The 21,490-nt window shown below is 39.7% G+C and overlaps 1 protein-coding gene across 6 annotated transcripts in view; it reads left to right on the top strand.

Annotated features, from left to right (window-relative positions):
• tiam2a (TIAM Rac1 associated GEF 2a) overlaps positions 1–21,490 on the top strand; it is a 216,878-nt gene that overhangs the window by 72,771 nt on the left and 122,617 nt on the right. Inside the window, exons 1-2 of one of the 6 annotated variants that reach the window (XM_057859455.1) lie at positions 20,081–20,584; positions 20,925–21,183. The exons of 2 other annotated variants lie outside the window; for them this stretch is intronic. The gene's annotated coding sequence lies outside the window, so the exon portion shown is untranslated. Of the gene's footprint in view, positions 1–19,575; positions 19,702–20,080; positions 20,585–20,618; positions 21,184–21,490 lie in introns of those variants that run through there. 3 more of the 6 variants (XM_057859454.1, XM_057859456.1, XM_057859453.1) reach the window with 3 other exon arrangements.

Genomic DNA, 21,490 nt, shown 5'->3' with positions numbered 1-21,490 from the left:
TAATATATATAACCTATAAACATATACTGTATTATGAACATATCTAAATTAACAGGAACAATATTAAATATGATATAAATGAAATACACTGCTTACATAATGCATACAATGCTAATCATTCGCAATAATGAGCATACACACTAAGCAGGAAAATAACAATTTAGATAAGTGAATTGTCACCAAACAAAATTCATCCTCCACCATGTAGCCAAAGGGGCCAACGATTAGCATTAGCGATTAACATTAGCGGCTAACGGTTATCACAGGGCAGCTAACGGTTAGCTCGTGGCGGCTAACGAATACAAGGGACCCTAAGCAGGTAACTCATCTGCCAAACGTGTTTATGCCCTGCCAAGGCACACTTCTGCAATATACCCACCTCTCTCATTCACACACAACACTTGGATTACCACTAAACAGGACGGCAGCTTGAGGAACGGACCGCAGGCAGTGAAAGGAGGAAAAGATGACTCGAGGGAGGAGAGACAGTAACTCGTGCGAGCCAATGAAGGGAGGAGTGAAAGTGACTCGTGCGTGCGTCGCTTTTCTTAAAGGGCCAGCGTAGAAACAATTAAACTAAAGCACAAACATGCAATGGGGCTTTGCTACAATAACACTATTAATTAAATAGATAATAACCAAATAACCCTCTCCGGGTTCTTCACAGAATAAATGCCAGGAAATAAATAACACTATTGGGGGGGGTCCGCGGCCGGGCCGTAGTTTGGGGACCCCCGTACTAGACGAACAATACTGGTCTTCTGCAATTTCTTCTAATCCGCGAGACGTTCAACACATGCGCACATTTGTTAAAAGCGGCGAGTTCCTAGTATTTGTGTTTTTATTGAGTCTTTTATTAGCTTTTTTTTTTTTTTGCCTCAAAGTACTTTTTGCATGTATTTCCCTCTCATACCTCTAAGCATTGTGTACTCTTGTGGTAGCTTTAAAGCAGATTGTTGATCTGTTGACCACATTAGTCATGTAGCATATCTAAATCACCCTTATTTGATATTACTCCGATTAGTATTTTCTTAAGTATCTTTAGTATGTTCTGTCTGTATGCATCTTAACAAAACAAGCTAAAAGCACACGTTAGTACTTGGGGTGAATGTTTTGCCGGTGTAGCACAATTTGGCAGAAGAACGTTTTCTTCACCCTTCTCTCGTCTCATCTCATCCCATCTTTCCTGTTCATTTTGCTTTTGTTGCTCATTAATGTTCCTCTCGGGTTCAAATTGAAAAGGTTGAACAGATGACATGTTAACTGTATGTCGCCAGAGTCATACTCTGGAAGCCCGGCAGCATCACCAAGTGACGTCACTGACATGCGACGTCAACAACAATGGCAACCTACTAATTAAACTGATTTTACGAATTGTATAAAAACAAAAACATCTAGAGGGGTTTCAATATTAAATTATTTTAACTCACAATAACGTTCATCTTTTAAGAACTACAAGTCATTCTATCCGTGGATCCCTTTAATCAGCTGTCTTGCCAATCTTATCTACTCGAAGATGCCAGGCTGCTCACATTTCTGCCTTACCTGAATTATAAACCTGTTGATGTTGATAAATCATAAAATATATTTTATGTGGACCTACCTTAAAGGTGCTCTAAAGTCACATAGTTTGACCACATGAGTGATGTTTTCATATTGCTTTGGGCATTTACCTACCTTTGATTACCACTGTTCACATTGTAAGTTTCTTTCCTCCAGTGGGACTGTTGAACTCAGAGGACGACTACTTTATGTGGGGATTTTTAGATCATGGCTGGGAGCTGTACTCTTTAAGTGGGGTACATCCTTATTAGAGGTTGCATTAAGTACATTATCTTTAATTGCTGTGGGAAACATGCATGCTTGATTCTATGTAGGCCAAGATTTTTTTCCTCACCTGATGGATGTTTATGTAACAGTCCAGATTGTGGTACTGTATTTACACAGCTCTGGTTTAGGTCCACACTATGATGATGATGATGATGATGATGCTTATCTCACCATCAAATGCTAGCCGCATGTCTGACTGCATTTACCGTACTGTAATTCTGATGTACAACCTTGGCCAAAGGGTTTCAGACTCATTCAGTTGAATGGTGAAACGTCTCAAAACCTATGACTGCAGGTGTAGTACTCCAATTCCATGTAGATTTGCCACTCAAAAATAAAACTTTTATGTTTTTTTTGTTTGTTTGTTTGTTTGTTTCTAATCTAAAATGTACATTTTTAAAACCATGCCAGCAATGCTTGCTTTTTTGTTTTCATTTTTTCACCTCTCTGTTTTATTTTGAAATGGTAACAAACTTCAGACACTATTTGCCATTTTGGGATTTCTTCCCCACTTGCTGACATTTCAACCCTGCGTGCGTCTGCAAGAAATATGCATGTCGAACATCTGGATGAAAGCGGAGCCTGAGGTGGAAATTTTGGGCCAACTTAATTTTATGGTCGACATACCTGGTGTAGTCTACAAAAACAAGTAACCCAGATGACTTTAGTTGATTTTGTTGATCAACCATCGAACTGTCGCCTCTGCTCAAAAAGCTTTTTCTTTACTAGGTTGTCTTTCCATGATACATTATCCATTCTTACAAGTGTTTTTGATTTGATAAAACGGCTTTTTACGTTTGCATTGGCCTCAAGGCTTTGAGGAGGTCAATACAGCCACTTGACAGATATGGCACCCTCATTTAGACTTGCTTCTGTGGTAATGGCCCCTAAAGGCCAGTGAGCAGGAGCTTCATTGCTTTTCTGACCTTGGCCATGATGAGCAAACCAAGCAGGTGGGCCTACTGTTTAACCACTCATAATAGTCTCAACAACATCATCTTGGCATTCACTCTGTCGCGGTGTAAGACTTTTGGCACATGTGACTGATGAAAGTGGTGAGCTCTGACCTGCAAGTTGCATTTGCAGATGTTCCTCAGTTTCTAATTTTCGTTCCTTTGTTTTACTTGGTCATTTGCCTCTGGCCACAGTTAAACCTTTAGGAGATTAACTCAAGTTACCTTTGGGGTTCAGCTTTGAACTGCACATCAATCCTTAACTAGTTGCCTGCCATTGACAATGACAGATGTCCAATTAGTCAGTGAGCCACATGTCCAGCCATCGTGCCGCATTTCCGGATAAAGCTTTAGCCAGGCTGTAAAAAGTAGAATAATTGTCATTGTACAGCGTGTATTCAGTGAGATTGGGAGCTCTGCTTCATTTGGTGCATGGTTGGAGATAAATTAAATACTATATATACAGGGGTGCACATAAGTGGTCCGCATGCGCGCATGCGTACTGGACGTTGACAAACGCGCTGGCCCACAACGGCTTCCATACGCTTTTGCGTACCGATGGCTGACCACTGTATTTGAGGCGGACACGAGAAAATAACTTCTCAAAATGTCGAAGACGCAGGCCACACTGAGTAATTACTTCCGTGTTTCCCCACCCCCGTCAAAAGACAGACAGACGACAGAGACGTCACCGGAGCTACCGAAAAAAAGGACTTTTGCTGAAAAGTGGCTACAGGAGGTACCATAGCTAGAAGCAAATGATGCTCGCACGGAAATGCGGTACAGAATGTGCCGTGAGAATCCCAATGTCGCCGATAAGAGCAGCGCATTTTATGTAGGGTCAAAGAATTTCGGCCATCCAAACTTTGAAAAGCACGAAAAAAACAGAGCATGTGGCAATTAAGCAAACTATCGATCTCAAACAGGACCCCACTCGCCCTATGGACAAGTGGCGGAATAGAGCGGAATAAAGGTAATGAACAGCGACATGCACTGACAAACGTGTTTTTGCTCGCATTTTACAAAGCTAAACATGTACATTCAATGAGGTCTTATGAGGAGGACATCCCACTTTTAAAAAGGCTTGGAGTTAATGTGGGAGCCGCATAATGCCCTTTATTTTGAATTGGTGCTTTTTATTTCTTTACATTTCACTTTAAAGTAATGGCAATTTTGTTGTGCCAGTTGATGTTAATCAAACATTAATTGTTAATATAATTAATTAAAGTAAATTGGCTCTAAGTAAAGCTTGTCATAAATTTATCGCATCAGGCGGGTCGGCTCTCAAGCTCAATGAGGACCAAGTCACATCTCCAGGTCCTCCTCTGAGAAACTGGGCAAAAAAATTATGTGCACCCCTGTATATACAGTATAAAAAGGCAAACAAAAGATTATTAGGTGTGACATATGGATACATGTAGCTTGTCATATATTATTACATGGAATTGCCCAAAGATGTAAAGTGACTTTGTAATTTTGCACAAAAATGTGCAAGTGACTTTGCAATATTGCACAACAAAGAGTGCAGGCATTTGGGTAGGTACGAAATGGAGTAACAGACAGGAATGTTTACACTGATATCCTTATGGAGTGTGTTTTTGTTTTCTTGTGTTCAAAGCACTGATTGCTCTAATGAAGAAACTCTCAGCCTATTTGTTCTGGTTTTGTTGGCCCTGTAACACCGACCATGGGGCAACAAGTTGAGCAGATGATGACTTGGGTGGGATAGGTCTGTTACAATGTGTGTTGCTCTGCTAAGGCAGCGAGAGCTGGCGATGTTGTCCAGGGAGGGGACTGGGTAGCCAGTGATCTTCTGGTTGGTGTTGATTACACCTTGCAACACTCTACTGTTGGCTGCAGTGCATCCCAGACACCAGTACACCAGGGTGGCCTCAATAGTGGCTTGGTAGAAAGGGCACAAACAGCTCCTTCTCCAGGTGTTTTTTTTCCTGAGCAATCTCAGCTGCTGGGTCTTGTTCAGTTCATATGTGGTGTTAACTGTCAAGGAGAGGTTGTCCGAAAGGAAAAAAGCCACTTCTCTAGGTGTGCGTGTGTCGGTCTTCTTGTCTGAGTGTGAGTTGTGATCACAAGAGTAAACTCCTGCTAGCGTCACAACTCATGAATGCAGCAACAGCTTAATGCATGTTCTAATCACGTATGATGGATAAGGGAACATACATGCACACACATTTCAAAAACCCTCTGAGCACCTGGATGAAAGAAGGACGACATCTGCTTACATACTGTAGAAATAGAAAGGTGTCTGCATTGGTGCAAATTGCAAAGCAGCACTTGCTTTGGCCTACTAGCCTAGATACTGCGGAATGCACTAGCCACGTGTCATTTTGTTGGGAAAGCCACAGGTTTTTTAGCTTGTCACGTCCTCAGTGCAACACTTAAAATGATTGATTGTGTTTGTATCCATGAATTACTGCGAAACCCCCTTTTGTCTTTATTTTCTTAGGCTTCTTATTGAAACCCATGTTATGCCATGTTTCCACTCGGCGGTTAATTTCATCGTTCACTTTTTCCATTGTCATCCTTTTACAGTACAGTAAATGTCAGTTATTCCATTGAAACCAGATGCTTCTAGCACTGTGTCAAAATGTGTCAAGTATCCCTTGGGTTCAAATTAACCTTGTGGGCTAATAAAATGTACATACAGTGGTATGAAAAAGAATCTGAACCTTTTGGAATTTCTCACATTTCTGCATAAAATCACCATCAAATGTGATCTGATCGTTGTCAAAATCACACAAATGAAAAAAAAAACAGTATTTGCTTTAACTAAAACCACCCAAACATTGATAGGTTTTCATATTTTAATGAGGATAGTATGCAAACAATGACAGAAGGGGGAAAAATAAGTAAGTGACCATCACATTTAATATTTTGGCAGCAATAACTTAAACCAGACGCTTCCTGTAGCTGCAGATCAGTCTGGCACATTGATCAGGAATAATCTTGGCCCATTCTTCTCTAACTGCTGTAGGTTAGTCAGATTTCCGGGATGTCTGGCATGAATCGCTGTCTTTAGGTTATGCCACAGCATCTCAATGGGGTTCAGGTCTGGACTTTGACTTGGCCACTCCAGAACGTGTATTTTGTTCTTCTGAAACCATTTTGAAGTTGATTAACTTTTGTGTTTTGGATCATTGTATTGTTGCAGCATCCATCCTCTTTTAGCTTCAACTGTCTGACGGACAGCCTCAGGTTTTCCTGCAAAAAATACTGATAAACTTTTGAATTCATTCCATTAATAATTGTGAGTTGTAGCAAAACAGCCCCAAATCATGATAAGGTGTTGATGTTGGTAAGCTGTTCCATTTTTCCTCCACATATGACATTGTGTGTTACTCCCAAATAATTAAACTTTGGTTTCATCAGTCCACAAAATATTTTGCTAAAACTTATGTGGAGTGTCCAAATGCCTATTTACGAATACTAAACAAGCAACAATGTTTTTTTTGTTTTTTTTTAGACAGCAGTGGCTTTCTCTGTGGAGTCCTCCCATGAACACCATTCTTGGCCATAGTATTACATATAGTTGATGTGTGCACAGAGATATGTATTGGACTGTGCCAGTGATTTCTGTAAGACACTCTTGGGTTCTTTTTTGACCCCTCTGAGTATTCTGCGCTGAACATTTGACGTCATCTTTGGTGGACGGCCACTCCTTGGGAGAGAAGCAACAGTGCCAAACTCTCTCCATTTGTAGACAACTTCTCTGAATGTCAATTGATGAACATAGACTTTTAGAGGTGGTTTTGTATACAAATCAACAATCCTTGATCGCAGGTCTTCAGACAGCTCTTTTGACTGAGCGATGATGCTTATCAGACAATGCTTCTCATCACAACATTTCTTACCAGGTGTATGTTTTATAGTGGGCAGGGCAGCTTTAAACCACTCATCAGTGTTCGGGCACACACCTTACTTAAAATGTTTAGTAAAAATTGGTTTCAATTGCTCTTTAAGTCTCCTTAGGCAGAAGGTTCACTTACTTATATTTCCCCCTTCTGTCATTGTTTGAATGTTATCGTCATTGAAATATGAAAACCTATAAATGTTTGGGTTGTTTTAGTTAAAGCAGATGCTGTATTTTCATCTGTGTGATTTTGACAAAGCTCAGATCACATTTGATGGGGATTTTATGCAGAAATGTGAGAAATTCCAAAATGTTCAGCTAGTTTTTCTTACCACTGTACATATCTAAAATATGACGCTGTTGATTATTGATGGTTTTGCATTTTGATTGATTTGTTTGCAGCGTTGCTAAACTGATCAATGTCTCAACCCAGGTCGATGTATGGCTAAACTTCATGCTTTGTCAAATGAGATACTTGATGCTGCAATTTATTTGGAGTGCTTGTGAACATCATTTCCCTTTTATGCATGTGCCTCACCTGCTCCCAAATCCCCATGACTCTATTATGACTTTGGAACCTGTGGTGATAGTGTTGGACCCAGGGCATCTGAATTTCATTGTGTCGTATTGGTCAATGATCTTTGATGGATCATCCTTAGGGCGCGCTCCAAGTGAGTCTCACAACGGTATTCTGCAGTGGCTTTGCTCATGAGTAAGTGAATGTTATTAATCACTCTAGCTCACACTACAGTCTGATAGATGATACTCACAAACCACAGCCTCAGCCTATTCCAGTGGAGGCACACTTTAATGTGCTATATCAAAGGAATAAAGTCCCAGTGTTGAGGAGGATGAAATAATTTTGTTACTGTATTTGCTGGCGATGCAAATCATCCTTTCTGAAGGTTAATAGGTAATATTTTTTTCTCTGTCGATAATATAGCAAGCATTTTTATTCTGTTGCTTTATCAGTGAGGAGAAATGTAGAAATCTATGCTGCAGGTGTCATGTTTGCTTGTTTTCTTTTCTACCTCACAGTTTCTTATCTGACCCTGTGCTTCCACATGTTTCATATGCATGCCCTGTCACTCACTGAATTACTTTATCACCACCTTCATTCCTAGGATTTTCTAGCTATCTTCTTCAAAGCATCCACATGCTCTTGGTTTGGTTCCACTCTTGAGTGGACAATGTGATAATAAGTTGAAACCACTCGGCTGTGATATGTTGTTCATTTCAGTAGGGATGTATCTGAAGAATGCATCTGTGAGGTTTTTACCCATGTTGAAATTATATAACTGTCTATATTAGTGCTTTTAAGCAATTAAAATCTTCAATCGCAATTTATTGCAGTTTTTTATTGTTAACTTGTAGTTAACTGGCACAAAAAAATGTTCTCCCATTATTTTTTCAAATTTTAATATTAGGGGCGTCAAGCGATTAATTGCATGTAAACGGTGTGTCAGCGCTGCCACTGCGGACCTGCGTGTACCATTTACACCCACCCCCCGAAACTTTCACTGCCGATCCGGTGTGTCAGCGCCGCCCCGCATTCCACTCCCCCCTCTAACCAGGCTGGGACGCGAACTCGCGCGCACACGACGCTTCCACTCGGCAGGCAGGTACGCTAGCCACTGTGCCATAAGCTCGAGCCAATTACAATGGTGCCATGACCCGGATCGGCAACGAAGGTTTTTTGGGGAAAGTGTAACAGGTACACGCAGGTCCACGGCGGCGCGTGGAAACCTCCCTGCCGATCCTTCATGTGGGTGCGCTGGCGGCTGTGCCGTCGGCTTGAGCTAATGGCACAGCGGTTAGCGTACCCGCCTGCCGAGTGGAAGCGTCGTGTGCACGCGGGTTCGCGTCTAAGCCTGGTTAGGGAGGGAAGCGGAACGCGGAGCAGCGCTGACACACCAGTTACACAGTCCATAGTTGACTTGCGATTAATTGCATTTTGTTTTAATTTTTTGAATGCAAAAATGTTTATATATTTAAGGTTTTTAAATACCATTATTAGCACGGAAGTTTCCCAATGTGCTTTCCCTACGTAATTCAAATTTGAGCCTCATTAGAAGTAAGAGTTGGGCAACTTTACGCTTGTAAAGATGAATTAAACATACATTTTCCCTAAATAACTTATAGTAAAAGGGCAGTACAGAGGAAGATTGGTTAACACAGTGCTGAGATCAAAGGTTCAACCCCAGGTCGTATGTGGAGTTTGAATTTGATTTTGTTGGTACATTATATAACACTTGTATTTTTTTATGTCTTCATTTTACTTTACATTTCCGCATAGCCTGCATGCATATTTTAATGAAACATATTAATTGTTGTAGAGTTGTCCGATATTATCAGGTAGCCAATAATATAGGCTGATAAAAGCATTATAAAATGATATCCGGAAATATCGAAATCGTTTTTTCATTTTCGGCTTAGGGCCAATTTGCATATGCATATGTGATATGGCAGTGCCCTATTGGCACTTTGCATTTGATCAAAAAAAAAACAAAAAAAAAAACTGATGTTTGCACTATTTTAAATTTCGTCATTTCAAAATGTATTAGTTTTCAAAACTAGTCTTCGTCTAGTTTTAGTCCACGAAATCACATACAAATTTTGTCTAGTTTTAGTCGACAGTTACTCAAAATGTCCTTGTCTGTAAAATTCAAAAGTTTTTGTCCAAAAATAAAGGTTCCCAACAATTTCAAATGAACATAGACAGAAAAGCACATAATGTAGTGTTTACAAGAACAACACCAACTTCGTGATGATAATACACGCTCAGCAGTAAAAGCAGTACAGTGGTACCTCGACATACGATCCTTTCGACATCCCACAGAAAATTTGACTCGCCATTTGTCTTGACATATGATGACATGCTCGAAATACGCCGATTTATGACAGTTAATTGTTTATTGTTTTAAGTTTATTGTTTTCCCGCAAGACGGACGCACAGAGATTTTCTTTTCAAGATAAGAAAACAAATCTTACCATATGTCTCCAAATAAGCAAGACTAGCAGCATAGATTGAAACACATCCTAAACTCCGGTGAGGAGAGTTAGGGTGAGGCGCAGAACATCTCACTTGAGTGACATGACCCAAACACTGCTATGATGCAAGCTGACGTACTCCACGTACAATATGAAAATGTCACACCGACTCACGCATTGTGAACATATGACAGAAACTGTCGCATTTTCGTCTCATCGTCGTATCGTCAGACGAAAACTGCTATTCGTCTTGTTATGTTCTAGTCTCCCAAGCCACGTTTCTAGCTCGTCATTGTCACAAAAAAATTGTTCATCGACCAATTCTTTTGTTATCGTCATCGTTGACAAAAACAACAGTGGATGAGGCCAATGTATTGGAGTGAAAAACTGAATAGCACAACACATGCCTGCAATGATTTATTTTAAGACTCACGTGACTATTGTTATACGGTACCAAGAATCTGAATTGTTAACAACAAAATAATGCTAAGTGGGTGTAACCCAACCAGCAAAATACTTGACCTCTGATCCTCATTCAAATCAAGCTGGTTTTTAAGTGAATTCCATTAGTTCTCACCCATCCATTCCCACCGACACTCTTTTCATTCAATGAAGAGACTCCAGCGATTTGAATCTGTATTTGTGGGTGTAACGGAGTACTCATCTTTGCTGACATGACCAATGAGGCCCATTTTATGGCGTCCATACTCTTGTGTCTTTTATGAATTACGTCTGACTGCTGTTCCACTCGGCAGATCATAAACGGCTCTAAGCCATGTTGTCTCGGGGGCAGTATTAGCATGCTAAAAGAATTCCAATATTGCTAACCCTGAGCTCTCCTCCATTTGTCAGCCAATATCCCACGAGCATCATCCTCCCCAGTGGGATTTTGTTTTCATTAAATACGGATTATTGAAAGTAATCTCTGGCTAAATGTGACATAATTTAACATTTACATGGAAGTTCATGTGTTCTAACAATTTAACACTAATCCATCAGAATAACATCAGACGTGTAGTGTTTTGCTGGGTTTAAATGAATTTATGATTCACAATTTTCTAATATACAGTGGGGCAAATAAGTATTTAGTCAACCACTAATTGTGCAAGTTTTCCCACTTGAAAATATTAGAGAGGCCTGTAATTGTCAACATGGGTAAATCTTAACCATGAGACAGAGAGAATGTGGGAAAAAAATACAACAGAAAATCACATTGTTTGATTTTTAAAGAATTTGTTTGCAAATCATGGTGGAAAATAACTTTGTTATGTACCCTTTGTTGGCAATAATGGAGGCCAAACGTTTTCTGTAACTCTTCACAAGCTTTTCACACACTGTTGCTGGTATTTTGGCCCATTCCTCCACGCAGATCTTCTCTAGAGCAGTGGTGTTTTGGGGCTGTCGTTGGGCAACACGGACTTTCAACTCCCTCCACAGATTTTCTATGGGGTTGAGATCTAGAGACTGGCTAGGCCACTCCAGGACCTTGAAATGCTTCTTACGAAGCCACTCCTTTGTTGTCCTGGCTGTGTGTTTGGGATCATTGTCATGCTGAAAGACCCAGCCACGTCTCATCTTCAATGCCCTTGCTGATGGAAGGAGATTTTCACTCAAAATCTCTCGATACATGACCCCATTCATTCTTTCCTTTACACAGATCAGTCGTCCTGGTCCCTTTGCAGAAAAACAGCCCCAAAGCATGATGTTTCCACCCCCATGCTTCACAATGTGTATGGTGTTTTTCGAATGCAATTCAGTATTCTTTCACCTCCAAACACGAGAACCTGTGTTTTTACCAAAAAGTTCTATTTTGGTTTCATCTGACCATAACACATTCTCCCAGTCCTCTTCTGGATCATCCAAATGCTCTCTAGCGAACTGCAGACGGGCCTGGACGTGTACTGGCTTCAGCAGGGGGACACGTCTGGCAGTGCAGGATTTGAGTCCCTGGCGGCGCATTGTGTTACTGATAGTAGCCTTTGTTACTGTGGTCCCAGCTCTCTGTAGGTCATTCACTATGTCCCCCCGTGTGGTTCTGGGATTTTTGCTCACCGTTCTTGTTATCATTTTGACGCCACGGGGTGAGATCTTGCATGGAGCTCCAGATCGAGGGAGATTTTCATTTTCTAATAATTGCTCCCACTGTTGATTTCTTTACACTAAGCGAAGAGTGAAGAGTTACAGAAAACGTTTGGCCTCCATTATTGCCAACAAAGGGTACATAGCAAAGTATTGAGATGAACTTTTGGTATTGACCAAATACTTAATTTCCACCATGATTTGCAAATAAATTATTTAAAAATCAAACAATGTGATTTTCTGGGTTTTTTTCCCCACATTCTGTCTCTCATGGTTGAGGTTTACCCATGTTGACAATTACAGGCCTCTCTAATCTTTTCAAGTAGGAGAACTTACACAATTGGTGGTTGACTAAATACTTTTTCGCCCCACTGTAGTTCAGGCTTCTGGACAGTATTTTCTTAGTCACGGTCTGAATTTTAATGTTACACTTCTAAATCAATAATAATAATCAATAATTACAATGTAATTTCCTATATTTGTATGATATTTTAACAATATGACAGTTAAATCAACTCGTTCAATACCAAAGACGTGGAAACAATGTTGTTCATGATGTTCAGCTGCTTATAACTAAACAACGAGAAAGGGTAGAAACAAACCTTTTTTTAGAAGATGAAAGATCAGAATCTAATCTTTATTTTTGTAAATTCTGTATTCATGTAGCCTTAAAACACAGTATTCTGTGGTGCTTGTAGAACGAGATGACTTGCGACAAATGGATGTGAGTCAAAAAGTTAACTAAAGAGCGTGATAATTTGAACCTTCAGGTTAATACGACACTGTTTTCTTAGTTACTGGCATAACTCAAAATTCTGCCCAGTTACCAGATCTCATGCGTTTGGCTACTGAGACATTTTAATTTGTCCTTACTCCCTCACAATTTTGTTATTGAATCAAGGGTTTTAATATATGTCTTGAGCAGAATGGCTTGAGCACCTGCTCTGTATGCATATGCATCAGAGTAGCACTCTTTGCCTTCTCTCATTTCATGCATCCTACCCTCACCAAGTGTGTTGTTCACTAACCTTTGAGCACACAAAGGGCTTTGAGAGGAGCCCAGACTCCTCAGCATCATCTATTGTATGGCAAACAATGTTGTTTAGCTCTGATGAGTCATGCTGGGCCTGATGTTGTCATGCCAGACAGCAGGCTGATGGATGCTTATTGCACAGCTGCTCCTAAAGGGTGGGTTGTGTATGACTTTGAAAAGGTGATTAGAAAAAGTTTAAAATAATGATAGCCCAGTAGCTGACTGGTTAGCATGACACCTCGCAGTTCTGAGCTTAACTGTTCTGGCTCTGACTTTTCTGTGTGGAGTTAGCATGTTCTACCTGTGCCTGCAGAATCCAGGTACCCCGATTTTCTCTAATTATGGAAGATGAACAATTCCTCCCCTTTAATGCTGTTGACCAATCAACAAATGCAACTGTAGCGGTGTGCGATATGAGAAAAATCTTCTATCATGACAAGTGCATGCATGTAGACAATGTTATTTAAATATTATCTTTGTGAAATACTCCCTCCCCAAACCCCAAAAGGTAACAGTTTAAACCAAAATACTTTGGGAAAGCTATTATTTAATACATTTTTAATTATTATTATTATTTTTAAATTAATTAAAATAAAAACCTTTGGTCCCTGATGCATTTTGTTCATATAGTAACACAAGTACAGCTGCAGCTATCGATTATTGAAGTAATTGATTAATGTATCGATTATTTAGTTCTAATAATGTAGTAATCGGATTACTAGCATTTAATGAGTTGCAGAATAAATTTTGGAAGATATTAAAGAAACAAGTTTTTACGCCTGCAAAAACATTGTTGGCTTGCTAAGATTGCACTTTCAAAACAGCGTTAAATGCGAACATAAAATAAAATTAATGAGTGTTTCTTCAAACCATGCAGAATTGCGCATAATTTCACAAGAGGAATAAATGCATTTAAAACCTAATTAAAATTTCTTAGCTCAGCCTCAAACGGTAAAAAAATACATAAATGAGGATCTAAGTACAATAAAAGAACAACTGGCTGACTTGCATAGCAAAGGTCCTCTAGCATAATTGCTATAAAATGCTAATGTTTTTGCAATGCTCTTAACAAATTTCAAACACATTCTCCCACAAAAAAAAAAAAGAAAGCTAAATATACTTCTAAACTAAATAATGAAAATATTAGATGAACAAATACATACTGTACATTATGTTGGTCTTAACCGGGAGCGGCTGGATTCAGGCATTTTAGACGAGTTATGGCATATTCACTGTTGCTACTAGATGGCAGTGTATCCACCCAGATCAATAAAACCAAATGCAAACACTTTCTCAACAAACCATTACAACACCACACTAATTAAACGAATCCTCGAAGCAGCAAAATTTAATTCAACCGAATTACTTGAGTTAATCGATTACTTGTTGCAGCACTAACATTCTTGTCATTCTCTTAAACAAATTGCCGTTGAAGTCTCAACATTGTTGACCTTTTTGACTTTAACACCACTTGATGGCACCATACAGCAAATTAAGCAAACTTGAAGCTTTGACCCAATTGGCTGCAAAGCGAAAGGTAAATAATATTGTAAAATATAACATTTAATGTTCATATGCTGTGATAATTATTTCATCCATTACTGTTCAAGTTGTTTCATCACTTGCTAGTTATGGTATTTAGTTTGTTGTTATGTGGTAATTTTAGTTTCGTGTTAAAACCGTGAGTTTGAATTGTCTATATAATGATGTGAAAGTAAAGTTTAGAAACATCTAGAGGTCATTTTTTGATTGATTGATTGATTGATTGATTGATTGATTGATCGATAGATTGATCTTTATTGCAAGAAAGGGCTGTAGGTTTGTACATTTACTTTCTGGCCAACATACCACGATATTGGCGATATGAGATCCTCATGACGTTATGTCATTATATTTCGTTTTGACAATTTGTTTCGTCATATCGTATAACCCAATGTGCTGTATGAATGTGTATGGGTCTACACTCCACTAGCGAACCATACAGTATGACAGCACTTGATACAGTTGAGTTACCTTAACGATGAAAACAACAATAAAACAATGTATGACATAATGAACTGAACCAGCTAACCTTTGCGAGATTGTTGTTAGCTCCTATAGCAAACATTCTGGCTTTCGGTAAAAAACACCCAGTGTAAATCACCCATTGCTGGTCCTATCCTGTGCTCTTTTGTGGCCCTCTAAATGGGCCCAACTCAATTATGTGACCACAGTTATGTGAGCCATAGACAAATGGAGGCATGCATGGAGTTTTAAACCACTGGCGGTCTCCAGTGTGTCTCCACTATTGGAGGGCTTAGTCACAACATTTCAAAAGCATCTCCCAAATTCCATTACAAGGGAATATTTAGAGTCCTTTGCTTGGACAATCTGGTACTTTTGTCCCCAAGAATATAGCTTTGCTACTTTGTCTGCTGTTTCCTGACATGGACTAACCACACACAAAAACTGTGCCTCGCTAGTAGGCATGTGCTGGTATGATATTTTGATGGTATGATAACCTTAAGCCAAAATATCACGGTTTCATGGTATTACAATTAGAGCTATAAAATGTGTTACTTTGAAATATTTGGGTTTTTCCATTGAACAAGATTTTTATTTTTCAAAACATATTAGCAAATTGGAACATCAGTACAGGGTGTTTCAAAATGTTTGACCCCATTTCGTAGGCCAATAATTTTGACAATTTTCGTTGGAATGCCCTCAAATTTTCACAGCTTGTGTAGAAACGTTTCAAGTTTTTGTGTGTAATGTTTGGCATTTCTATCTTTTCAGGTTAAGAAATGCCGTTCACTTCAAAAGAAAAGGCAATTAGTGCGTTAGAGTATGCTCGGACTCAGTCACCGAAGACAGTGCAGCGTGCCTTCTTCACAAATTTTGCAACGAAGGCACCAACTAAATAACAAAACAGAGAATTACAGCTGCACTGGAAAGTGTTAACGAAGACATGCTACAGCGAGGTTGGCACGAGCTCGAATACCGACTCGACTTGTGCAGAGTCACAGGCGGCGCTCATATTGAACATTCATGAAAATCTGTGTTAGAACCAACAAATATTTGTACTTTTCTTTGTAAATGTAACCAATACAACTTATGACCTTCAACATAAAGTGTATTTAGTTTCATTAAGATCCATCAAGTAGTTTCCGAGATATGAGTGGGGTCAACCATTTTGGAACACCTTGTATAATGTTCAGTTAAAATGAATTAAAAAAATATGGGAGGATACATGAATAAACCAGTTACAGCATCTGTTTAAAGATAATACATTCATGTCATATGAAAAAATACTACAAGATTTCCAAATCAAAGGGGTCAATTTCCTTCAATACAATAAAATCAGGGCAGCCATCAGAACCGAATTCCCATCACTAACGGGTACGTTAGACACACCACCTTCGTAAATAAAATAATAAACATCCATCCTCAACAAAAAAAAAATACTTCAACATCACTTCAATTAAAAAGTCGCTTCAATCAAAAAAAAAAAAAAAAAAAAATGAATCAAAGGAAAATAGCCTTCACAAGCATTTCTTTGGGTTTTTTGAGTTTCAAATTTATTTTTGCATTCAAACACATTTTTCTTTGATTGAAGCGACTTCTTTTGGTTGAAAATATATATTTTAATTGAAGCAACTTTTTTTTTTTTTTTTTTTTTTTAGCAACTTTTTTTTTTTTTTGGGATTAAATAATAAAGACACAAATCTACCTCCATATGGCTCCGCCCAGGGCATAAAATTTTTGACTGGGGTAACATTGGCACAATATCGGATCAGACGCCGATATGGGCAAAAAAAATGCGCATCGGTATCGGATCGGCCAACACGGAAAAATTCCGATCCAGACTTCCGATCCAATTTTTTTCCCCCAAAGTCCAGTCCGGGTTTTCCAGTGCACAATTTACATAATCCATTCCAGTTTTTGCTTCGGTTTCCCTAAAATCTGGTCCACATTTTACGGCACACCTTCAACACACTACATTTACATTACCGTCTCCCAATTCACCGAGAGACTTTAACGGTAAAAATGTCAGCTGTGTGGGATCATTTCACCTTAAAGGACGACAAAGACGAGGCAGAGTGCAACATATGCAACAACAAAGTCAAGCGTGGTGGTAAAGCTGTAAGAAGTTTTAATACAACCAACCTAATCGAGCATTTAGCGAAATACCATCACAAACAACATAAGAAGTATGTTAAGAAAACCGAAGACAAAAAGAAAGGTCCTGCACAACTAACACTGGCAGAAACTTTTGCGATGCGTGACAAACTGGCACTCGACAGTCCCAAAGCCCAGGGAATAACAAGAGTCATTGCCGAAAAATTCATTCTGGATGACGATCCATTATCTCACGTGAGTAAAGACGCACCATCCAACACTTAGAACCACGGTACAACATGCCCAGCCGTCATTACATCCTAGAGCGATTCGGCCGTGGAAGATTCGCGAACGATTCACAAACATCCAAATTCCGATTATTGAAATATGTCAAGTAAAGCGGAACTAATACACAGCGCGGTCTTTGGGACGCAATGAGAAACTGACCGCATTGCGTCCCGAAAGTAAACATAATGCTTGTAATAGACCCGGGTAATGCCAATGCTCAACTCACGGCTTAAGCTCAACTCATGCTGCTGGATAAAAAACACAAGAACTACGTCAACATTGTTTTACTGTAGATAATAGATATCATATGTATATAGAACGAGATGCAAGATGACAGACTCGACGGCGTTAGCAACATTGAAGTATTGAAAACTAGTTGCGTTAGTAAACAGCAGTCATCTTAAAGCAGGATACTTCCCTAGTAGGCTGTTGTGAACCTTCCAAGCGAACCTAATTAACTTTTTATCTAAAATACTCCTAAATCGGCAAAATCATGACTTGAATCTGTCTTCAAAACAGTTTTAAAACTTTCACATGTCGAAAGTAGACAGAAGGGAAATTATAGAATAACGGGAGCAATTTTAACAACTTTAACAGTTGATTCGCAAAATTAAATGAATGTAGTTTAAAGCTGCTGATACAGAATGGGGATTTGAGTATTTTATCTACTGTTTTAAAATGTTAACTTGATACTGAAATAGTCGTTTATTTAAACCTGAGATGCTTTTTATACAATTTTTGTAACTAATGCACGAAACATTAAAAGCATCTAATAGCTTGGGGGGTTTGTGGGATTTTCCACTGAGGTTTTTTGTGTGTTTTGCTCTTTTAAGACAGTTTACAATATTATTTGCACGTTTTACTGACTATGCCATTTCTGTTTGTTATTTATAATGTTTTGTGTTTGTCACTGAATAAACAGGTCAGTTTCTTGTTACCAACCTTGTGTTATTCAAACGCACCTAATTCAGCTGGCTAGTTGTACAACAAAGGTCTTAGTTAAAACCTTTTTCAACATGAGTCTGACAACTAAGTGAGGAGGCTAAATAACTTTAAACTTTAACACATGCTCAGATAGGCCGGTATCGGTATCGGCCAGTATCGGTATCGGATCGGAAGTGCAAAACAATATCGGTATCGGATCGGAAGTGCAAAAACCTGGATCGGGACATCCCTAAATGGCACGACACCGGCTGTCGTACCAAATTCATTGGATCATGATCTTGGCGAAAAGTATTGCCTAAGCAGCCTGACTTAGAATTCCCCTCAAGAATGTTGGGAAACAAAAAAACGCTCATTGATTGTCGACTTATTATTATAAATATTCATGGAAGTTAATTTTATTGCTGACACCACCCCCCCCCCCCACCCCCCCCCCCACCCCCCCCCACCCCCGCCCCAAAAGTCAAACTCTGCCTGTGACAGCCACCCACAGAACAAAAATAATTGAATTATTTTCCATAAGAAGCCCATGTGTATGACTCGCATCATGTTTACATTATCTTGTAGCTGGTGCAAAACGACATTGTTTACTAACCTTTAATTTTGTATAAATGCGAAATCATATTGGAGGTATTGCCTCCTCGGCAGCCACCCTCCGAAAACATGTTTTACATATCGGTCAACCCTCCTCTTCTAAGCCGCGACCGTCTGTAAGTTTTTTGTAGCCGAAGTATTCCCATACCAGCGATTTTGTTCGACGGGGGAAAAAATTTAGGAGTTTCACCTCCTCCAGCCATCGTGTAGCACAGCTGACTTACTGACACTGAGCAACAACCGGTGGGTGAGGGTTGAGCCTTGCAGCTGCAAGCGAGGGATTTGTCCATGCATTTTTGGGACATAAAAAATAGGTAATACTTTAGGGTCGGTATGAATTTTTTTTTTTTTGCGGTTTTGAAACCTTGATGTTTTCATACCATGGTATACCTTGAAACTGGTAATAGGCACATGTCTACTCGCTAGTAGCTCTCCATGTGGTCTTCCTACTGGGGCCACTGTGCTTTTTGGGATCAGACAAAGGGCTCCAGTTATGGTGCCCTCACTACTGCCTGTAAAGCAGTGCTCCAGCCACTCTTCGCCTACTTGTCTCGCCCAGTTTTTCAGACAGCGATGGAAAATTGCCTTGGCTGCAGCAAGTCATGCATCCTCCTCCAATCCAAGCCAATGGGAAAAAGGGCTTATATACAGTATAGGAAAAACTACTGGCTGGAGTGGAGGCTCTTAATTGATGGAAGCTATAAAACATTCTTCCTTCTATTTCTAAGAAAGTGCTTCTGTTGAGAAATTTTCCCTGCGTGTTCTCCTGCTTTGCTTGCCTGTGCTCTGTAACCCAGGGTTACCCTTGGAAGACTGTGATTCGCTTCTGCCTCAGAGCAGGGAGGGAGTTTCCACGTGTCTTCTAGTGTGCATGTGTGGTTGTGTGTCAGTCAGATGCAGCGTGTCTGTTGCTTTAAGGCAAGCCTTTGTGGGGAGAATCCACTTTGAGGTGACAGAACAGCAGTGAGATTTTGTCGTTGCAATCTCTTCAAAGGGCTTTTAGATTAAAGGCCGGTGCGGCAGAGGTAAGGTGTCTGACAAGTTTTATCTTTTGTTTGTCCTTGATTAAGAGGTGGCAGAGGTGGTCTGGTTGCCCGGGTAGACTCTCTTGTTATAATATGCACAGGTGTTTGCGTCCTAACAAAAGTAAAAGAACGCAACTTGTGATTTAGTTATACTAGTATATAAAACTTGTTGGTTTTTTTGTGCAGATGCAAGGTTTCATTGAGTTTTCATGTAAGTGTAGATAGTAAATTGTAAGTGTGTTTTGTGCTGCTGCTCAGCCTATCCCACACCTTGTGGTCTGCTAATCTTCAGTCATAGAAACAAACTTATCGTGGAGTCATAGCTAAAAGAGTCTATGCGTTCCTTTATTTGTGATAGTTTTTTTTTTTTTAGCACAATGGCTTCAACATTTACATTTTTCAGATGACTGAGCCACATGCTAAAGCACATTTAACACTAAAAGACACAACAAGCACTTTGGTGGCCTTTGGCTTGGTCAAACTTTGTCCACTGCACAGTAATGTAAGGTTTTCAAAGAGTGATTTATAGAATAGCAGTTTTCTCAATGATGGGGTTCAAATTGCAAAAATGAGCGTGGCATGGCCTTTAGTGTTTACTTGTGCCTTGTATCATATTCATATGTTCTTGTTTTTCTACAAAAGAACGAACACTGCTTTGAACAAGTTTTAGATCAAGCTGTGTCTGACAGCTGGAAAGGACGCTTGGGCTTACATGGAGAAAGTAGTAAGAGGCGGGTCTGACAAACTGCGATTTGACAGGAAATAAGCTGTGCGACAGTGTAAACAGTCACTATTAATAACAAATGACCTCATTGTTTCAAGTCTGCAGCCTCTATAACTCAAAAAGCACAAGCCAAAGCCTTAACGGGTCCTTGTTTAACAAGTGAGTACTTAAGCCATTCTAGCTGTCATTGACGTCGTTAACAAATGATTTCCATACAATTATATATTTTCTGCCTTCATCATATTTCTTGGAGCAAGTGTTGTTTTTCCTCAAGGCGTTGCCACAATGTCGTTTTTGAAAATTGCATCATTATATCACTGTGTTCTGCTTTGAGAGTAAAGGGGTTGCTTTGCTGCTTTGTAGTTAGATTCAATGACAATAACAGTCAGATTTGAATGTGTATGCATCGGTGGTACCTTTCGGAAAATTTACTTCCTAGACCAACACTCGGTAGCACGTTGAGGTGTGGCCCGCTCCTCACTATTATCCCCAACTTCAGACCCAACACAAAGCTCCAGACTAAACATGGAGCTGACGTTGAAGTTTTTCAAGGACAGCGGGAGAAGAATGCCAGGTCACGGGGTGTGTCGTGGAGCGTCGGGGTCCCTTGGCCCCTGAGCAGATGGTCTGCAGGAAATCCATTGAGGAGAGCAGAGGAGGGAGGGTTCAGACTCTACGCCATGGCTGCAGCTAAAAGGCTGACTTGTCTTGTATACCCAAAAAGTCTCACAATAGTCCAGTTCAAGTCACAGCAGAAGGTGAACGTGTGTGTCTGTTTCAGTGTTGGAACGCCTCAAAGCCTTTCACTCAGCTCTCCTCTGCCTGAATAAACTCTGCAAGGAAAGTGTCAGTAGCAAAAGAAAGAAACTTGTTGTTATTGACAGCTGCGGCGTCTTTATCCCTTTATTACAAATTAGTTTTGATGAAAAAACATCATGTTAAACTATTTCCTATGTTATTTAACTGAATATGTTTTTTAAAGCTGATCTATTCACTACCTATCTATTTATATGATCAGGTTTTAACATTTTAAAATTTCCTTTAACCTTCCCGACTCTTTTACCT

Source organism: Corythoichthys intestinalis, chromosome 15, assembly GCF_030265065.1.
Source record: "Corythoichthys intestinalis isolate RoL2023-P3 chromosome 15, ASM3026506v1, whole genome shotgun sequence".
Taxonomy (NCBI): domain Eukaryota; kingdom Metazoa; phylum Chordata; class Actinopteri; order Syngnathiformes; family Syngnathidae; genus Corythoichthys; species Corythoichthys intestinalis.
This window is presented reverse-complemented; position numbering and strand designations above follow the sequence as displayed.